Genomic DNA, 8287 nt, shown 5'->3' with positions numbered 1-8287 from the left:
CAATTGATGGAGGGCTTGATATCCTTTTGTGCTAATGCCCACGTCATTCCATGCATTCTGAACCTCCTCAATGCTTAGAAGATTGGTAATGTCATCCATTATCTCATTTGCGAGTACCTGTTGTATCTTCTTGTGGCGTGGCTCTCAAATAATGGAAAGAATGTCACGTCTCCTCACACAACTATGTAATATTTCTCCAAAATCTTGAGAACCATTATCACCACCTGCTTCTTTCAAAAATTTCCTATCACAAACCAATAAAGATTACAAAAAAAAATAATAATCTGTTGCTTATAAAACAACCACAACAACAAAAAATTCCTTAATAAAAAACCAAAGCTTGTTGCATGGATTCTTTGCTTGCGAGAGCACCACCACCAACTATGAGTTTTTGAATGTTATTGATTGTCCTCTTTCGCTCTCTTGCTCCCACGGGCTCTTCATGTGAGAGATTGTATCTTGTAGCTTCATAACGCGAGCCTCTTTGTCTTTGTCTCTTTTCTCTAGCTCTACAATATTATTTTGTGCACCTTGTAGTGCATGTTGTGTACTACTCCAAGTGCTTTGTAAGCTTTGTGTTTGTGAGTGGAGGAATTGGACTCTCTATGCATCGCTCATGCTTAACCTTCTACAATATCCAAGTAGCCCATTCTCACCCTCTCCAACAAACTGAATAAATGAAGGGAGATTAGTGAAGGGTGGAGGACAATGCGAAGAAGGATCATTAGGATATAAATATCCATCAATCCAAAGATCCACATTAGTCCGACCCTATTGTCTTCTTGCATGCTTCTCATGTGCATTCAAATGCTCTTTCTTGATTGGTGTATATTCATTCAATATGCGAATATGCAAGCCTACCTTTCTTCTCTTGTTGAATCGAAAATTTTTGTCATAACAAAAATGGAAGAGACTAATCTGAAGTGACTCAAGGTTGTCCTATTGTATTCACAATAGGGCTATTCTATTGTGAAGAGGGAGAGAGATAAAGAGAGAGAGCGAGATAGACTCAGGGCTATCCTATTGTATTCACAAATAGGAGGAGACGAGAGCTTGGAAAAAAGGGAGAGAGAGAGAGAGAGAGAGAGAGAGAGTGAGAGAGAGAGAGAGAATCTTATCGCGCAGAGGTTGGTAGGAAAGGTGATTAATAATAGTAATGATTGAAAGAAACGGAATGTGGGGGAAATTTTAAATATGACTATTAAAATGGAGTAAATAAGAATGAAAGCGTGGGTATCAGTGATCTTAGTAGGGGATTTTAATAACTAGAAAGAGAATCCTAGAGAGAATCCTAGTTCAAGATTTAGAGAGATCCCCTACTTTTAGGCCCAAAGGTAGGCATCATTATGAGCTTTGTCTCCTTAACCCTCAATAAAATTAGTCTTAATTCCTTAAAATTAGGAATCTTTACAGGGCCCTTTTTATGCTCAAATTCCCCCTAATGGTTATCTATCTCTGACATTACTAAGGTTGGCTTAGTGGTTCGGTTTGTGGATGACAGATGTATTGTTAACGACCACGGTGATGGCAATACAATTTTTGCTTCTGTTACATTGTGTCATGGCCTTTATAGGCTAGATATATATGAAAGATAAAAGCATGCCGTATACAATTTCTACCACAAAAGAAATGGGTGATGCTAAGCCATGGCATGCATGCTATATACAGTTTCTACCACAAAGGCAATGGGTGATGCTAAGCCATGGCATGCATGCTAAGCCATGGCATGCATGCTAAGCCATGGCATGCATGCTATATACAGTTTCTACCACAAAGACAATGGTGGGTGATGCTAAGCCATGGCATGCATGCTTTGGTCACTTGAACTTTGGCAGTTTGTGTTGTGTTCACATAAGCATGAAATGGTGTTTGAGGTGACACATATTGAAGCCCCTCTCAAACATGTTTGTGAGGGTTATATTCTTGGAAAAATGCAGCGGGTATCATTTACCAAAGATGGTTCAGTTAGAGCTGTCCAAAACATTTAGTTAGCTTATATACAGTGATGTATGTGGTCCTATGAGGGCATCATCTATTGGGTACTATCTGTATTTTGTCACATTCATTGTTGATGATTATTCTAGATATACTTGGGTATATCCATTAAAAATGAAATAAGAGGTTTTTATGTGCTTTAAACACTTTGTTACTATGACTAAAAATGTTTCTACATGTAAGATTGGTACCCTATGTACTATGATCGAGGGGGGGAGTATATGTCTAAGGAGTTTCATGCATACATGGCTAATCATGGGACAAAACAATAATATACTATGCCCTATACACCTTAGCAAAACAGTGTAGTTGAACACAAAAATAATTCTTTCATGAAGATGGCATGTTGTATGGTCAAAAGTTAGGAGTTACCTCATGGTTTCTGCCTAGAAGCAATCATGTGTGCATCATATGTTTTGAATAGGTGCCCTACAAAGGCTTTGCATACAATTACGCTTTTTGAATCTTGGAATGGTAGAAATCTCTCTACAGCTCACTTACACATTTTTGGTTGTCTTGCTTATGTACTTGTGCTTAAGAAAATTAACAGCAAGCTTTACCACAAGGCTATAAAATTTATTTTTGTGGGGTATAGCTTGGAAAAGTAAAGGTTATCATCTCTATCATCCTGCTACCAAGTGGATTCTTGTTGAGTAGAGATGTTGTATTTATGTAAGATGCAATTTAGCTCTTGCTTTCATGTAAGAAACAACAAAATGTATGTTTGCAGGACATCGATACTCTCCTTCCATTTTTCGATGCAGGACACGTTGATGTAGAGCATTTGGGTACTTAAAAGAATGCTGAAAATTAGCCTACGTAGCACGAGACCGGGTTATTACTAACTTCTTTTCTCTTTGTACATTAAGACTTTTAATTTCTCGCATTAAATGATGGGCTACAAAAGGACCTTTCTTTGATGAACGTGCTGTGGCCAATTACCCTCCTACTTAATATCCCTATTTCTCAATAAACTAGCGTTGCAGGTGGTGGCTTAACCATCTTTAACCGTGCAGATAATTTGGTTTGGAGTAACCTGATCTAGTCTTTAGCGATGATTAGCACATCTTATCTAGTCTTTGAGTACTCCGTCTGGATCATACTACTTATCTATAGCAATTAACACTACTTATCGACGAGTAGGTAAATATCTCTTGTAGGATTAAGGTACTTAGTGAAATTTTGCGGTAAACTGGCAAGTGTCCATGGGTTCTCATAACAAATTTTCTTCTTCAGAGAAAGAAGTCGACGGATGAGTTGTTGTGTCAAATTCTGAATCGCTTTTGATAATCACTTGGCTTTCTCCCTTTCTGACCTTGGTGGCTTTCTTTTGTGAGCACCGAGTTACTTGTGCTTTTTTACGGGCTCTTGATTGACCCTGACTTTGTGAGGTTGATGCCTCTAACTGGAGCGTGTGCGGCAGCCCTTTGCCTGTTTTGTAGCCTGGTCATAGTGTTGAGAGGGGCTGCTTGAATGAAACCATCTCTAACACTCAGTAGATTAAGGTTGGTGTTGGGATTAGCTTCATGAACTTTCTAGTTGATCTTGGTCTCAACGGGGATAGTCTCTATAAAGGTGATCAATACCGCACCCTATGCATAATGGAGCTGGGGCTGGAGCATCTACAGGGGCGCTCGCCATACTTTCTAGTTGATCCTGGTCTCAACGGGGATAGTCTCTATAAAGGTGATCAATACCGCACCCTACGCATAATGGAGCTGGGGCTGGAGCATCTACAGGGGCACTCGCCATACCCTTCCTGTAGGGAAACTCAGCCACTCGGTGAGGTCCACCACAATCATAGCACTGTATGGGTGGTCTTTTAGTTGCCTGATTCATGTCCCTAGCCCGTGGTATCGGGGATGCTAAGTACACATGCGGTACATTTGATCACCCTCCATGACATAGTGACTTAGGATTTGCGAAGGTGGGCTTGTTGGCTCTTGGGTTTCATAAGTGGAACTTTCTAGGATTTCTTCCTTATTCTCATCCTCAAAGAGTTCCGTTAGGGTAGTCCGACGAACGGGTGTGCCTCTGGGTAATGGGGGCTGAGGTGGAAGAACTGGGGGTGGTAAGGGCATTTCTGGTACCCTAAGGATTCATCTTTGGGCCACTTCTTGGCCAGGTTGAGGTGTGTTATGATGCATTGGAGCTAGCAAAGCTAGTCATTGACTGGGATTGGCCAGCAGTGCTGCCTGAGGCATAGCTTGAGAGCTAGAGCAACCTTGTGGTGATAGCAGTTGGAGATTTCATGAGTACCCCACTTTACACAATATGTACAATAGAGGCTTGGAGGACGGGGTCTCAGATGAGGACACTCGATGCCAGTATGGTTTTCTCGACAGGACGGGCACCATACGAGTTCCCTTCTAAGATAGAGAGATGTGGATGGCTCCCTCGATACCAGCCAGGGATTTAATATTCACGTGATCACAAGATTTTTTGTGATAATAACACATGTGAACAAGTTATTCACATGTTCTCATGTTATCGTTCACAAAATAACAGGTCACTTGCCATTTGGGAACCCCTTAAAAGCTTGGCTACACATGGGAATAAGCTATTCACATGTTCTCATGTTACCATCTTCACATAATAGTAGCAGGTCAATGGCCACCTAAGAAGATTTTTTATGCCCGCTGACAAAGGTAATTTTTTTAGGCCCTTGTGAAAGCTTTGTGAATATAACATGTGATCACAAGATTTTTTGTGTTATTAACATATGTTATTAACATGTTCACATGTTCTCGTTTACGTCAGTGAAATCCCTGATACCAACCTTGGTTGATTCTCCATTGTTGGGTCATTTGTTGCATTAGTGCGGTAACCAATTGCTCTACACTTTGTCCAGATGTAGACTCTCTTTCCTCATTAGGCTTTATGCTAGTGGTCTTGAAGGAGGGTTTTGATGCGCCTTCATGGAGTTGTGGGAACATGTTCCCTTGAAGTCGTCCTTAAACTTCAAAGCACTCCTGCAACATTGTTCAAAGGAGGTATGGTCTAAGGCAAACAAGGAGTTATGCAGGGACATATCCTCGAGTCCCTCCAGAAATCTCCCAATTAATCTCTCATCAGAGAACTTATCTTCGGTGGCGTGCTACAACGTGAGTGGAGATATCTGACTCTATGAATGTAATCCTTGATGGTTTCACCCTCATTTTGCTTGAGTTTATTCAGCTGTTCGACGAGCCTCCATCGGGTACCTTGATGAGAATACCCCACTTTCAAAGCCTCTTTTAAAGCTTCGAAGGAAGCTTTATCTTCCATCTTCAAAGATATGAACCATTGGCCATCTTTGCTATCCAAGGTAAGACCAAAAGCACTTATCTTATTCTAGTCATCTATGTGGCCAAATGCTTCGCAAATCTGATTAAACATCTCCAAGTAAGTAATGGGGTCACCTATACCATCAAACTTTGTGATCAACTAAGAGATGTTGGGGGAGCGATGCCTATGGCTACCCCTCTCCCTATTTCCATGGCAATCATCGTTTGGCGATGGGCCTGGGTAGACCCACCTGCTTTGGTATGATGTCTTGGGCCTTTGGAAAGACGGACCTCGTTGTTGGTCCGGTGGTAAGGTTTTTGGAATGCTGAATGAATCAGTCGCCCCTGAGACTGGTATGGCTTTCCAAATAGGATAACTGGGTTTCGGTCTGATGACTGTTGCTCTAGCTGACTTCTCCACTAGGATCTAAAGGCGGAACAAGCCCACTTTCCTGGGGTTGATCCATATCTCTCACCCTAGGATGCAGATCTTTTGATCGTGTGTTTCCCAGGATAACATTGTGAAGCCTCAATGCAAGGCTTTATTGGGAATATGTTGGAGAGATCGGAGCTAGTACCTGGACAGATGGTTTGTCCATACACTGCGGTTCAGGCTCTCTTACCTCAAGGTTTGGGGTCCCTCGTCCACTACTACTGGGGGAGGTATTCACTCTCACTCTGGTATTGTCAAAGACAAGCACCGTTTGACTCTATGCAGTATTTACCGCGATGGGTTCGATCTTCCTTGTGCGAAAGGGCATCTCGAAAGCCTACTTCATCGAAGAGAGGGTTATTATAGCCTACCTGAGCATAGGTGCATGGAAATATGGAAGTGATGTACATAATCCTATGAGAAAATAAGTGTTTTTTTAAAAGGAATGGTCGTGCACTTGTGATCAAACGAGCATACGCTTTCAGAATGGTAAGATAACGGGCATTTGCTTCACAGGGGAGAGGGAATCAGACTTGGATGGATATGCACTTTGGGTATGGAAGGTGGAATGGACGTTTGCTTCAAATCAGAAGGGAACGGGTGTTTGAAGTTGAGTGCTGAATGGAAAGGGTGTTCCCCTCTCAGGGGAAGAGGAACAGATGTTTGCTTATAGATTGGCACGGACGTGCGCTTTAGAGATGACAAGATGGAATGGTCGTTCACTTCAAAAAGCAAGGAATGGACGTTTGAAATTTGGTCCCAAATGGAACGAGCATGGCAACGAAAGCATGGGCGTTCGCTTGCAAGATCAGGGATCAAAAATAAGACGCGTGTGTGGTGGCAGTGAAGGCATGGGCATCTGCTTCTCAAGGGAGAAGGAATAGACGTGGCAAGTTTAGGAACGGCCAAACTGGGAATTTTCAGAATTGATTGGGGCTTAATGGTTGTAAGTCTGACAGCCTCCCTGGATATTCCTCGTCACAGTACAATATCCCTAGATTGAATGCACTTCATGACCAGTTACATACATTTAATCTATTTTTAATGCCTCTGCCAATTTTAGGCAGCAGATCTTAACTTGGGTTGCAGAGGGAAGGAACGGACTTGGCAGATTTGGAACGTCCATGGCTTGAGAAGCAAACGGAAAAGCGCTTCTCATAGAAGCTGGGTAGAATGTTGTTTTACCTGGGATTTTCCTCCTTCTCCTGGTGATTCAGGTATCTTCCCAGGATTTTTTGTGTTTTTGATTTAACAAGGAGCTAAAGCTAGTCTCTCACTACTTATTGATGCCTATAATGCATGATTTAAGCTAACAAATTGAAATTAATTAGATGATTAAGAAAAAATGCAAAAACATGAAGACAAAACACAGAAAATTGAAAATTGCTTGAATGTTAAGGGTAAGGTCAGGGCACTCACATGCTTCTCCCGCTCGAATGCTCCGATTCTCAATCAACAATCCAAACTTCGGGTAATCTTCATCAAAACACAAAACAAAAAACAAAACAAGGTTAATTAACCTACCGATCGATTTGCACTCCAACCGGGCTAAATCAAAGACTCTAGTTAATGAATCAAGTGAAGGACCCTAAGCTAAATTCAATCCCCGACAGCAGCACCAAAAATGTTAATGGATAACATGCTACCTTACACAAACAAGAGAAAGAAGAAGAGAAAGTTGTATGCAAGGGTCGAATCCGGTGAATGGCACTTAGCCAACCCTATGATGGTTAACTCTTTGATGTGAAGCCGCTAGGGGCTCACTCCACAATCTCCTTGTGTCACACAAAGAGAGATCCAAAGCTAGTAGGTAGTGAGCAAGAGGGAAGGGGCTATGGAGATCTCAACCTCTAACTCATGCCAATTATATGCAAATGGGGCATGGTAGATATAACAATGAGAAGGTAGAAGATAAGAGAAGAGAAAGCACTACCATTCCTACTCACATACACCAACAATCAAAGCAAGCAATCAATCACACAAGCAAGCAAGCAAGCAATCACACAAGCAAGCAACCATAAGCTCAAATGAGAGAGAGAGAGAGAGAGAGAGAGAGAGAGAGAGAGAGAGAGAGAAGGCAACTCAATTAAGACATGGGATTGTCCCCTTTCATATTTCATCAAATGTCTTATATACGTTGTCGTGCTGTGACACGTCCATGTAGGGAAAATCTTTTCTGTGATCAATTCACATGAATTCAGAGACGATGTTGAAATTCTCGAAGCACAGGCTCGTCCGAAACGAGGCTGCTGAAGGTGGTGTTGATATGTGTGGGCACGTAAAAATACAATGGGTAGAAAAAGGGAATGAGGGGCCAAAGTTGTCTTGGGCATTTGGTGTGAAAAGGATTAATTGGTGGCTTTAATAAATAAAATAATGAATAGGTGGCTAGCTACGTGGAGATTGAAAGGAGTGCCAGCGCACAGTTCTGGAAGCTGGCGATGCACGTGAAACGGGCTCTGGTGCGCAGGAAGATATGGGCTGGAGCCTTGTGACAGACGGCAAGGAGGAGCAGAGAACCGGGTGATCGGGAGTCGAAGAGCAACTGGGGAAGCGCCATGCTGCAGTGGGTGGTGGGGCCTCCCGTGTGAAA

This window comes from Cibotium barometz, chromosome 61 (assembly GCF_041138505.1).
Source record: "Cibotium barometz isolate CiBa-2024 chromosome 61, ASM4113850v1, whole genome shotgun sequence".
Classification (NCBI taxonomy): Eukaryota; Viridiplantae; Streptophyta; class Polypodiopsida; order Cyatheales; family Cibotiaceae; genus Cibotium; species Cibotium barometz.
This window is presented reverse-complemented; position numbering follows the sequence as displayed.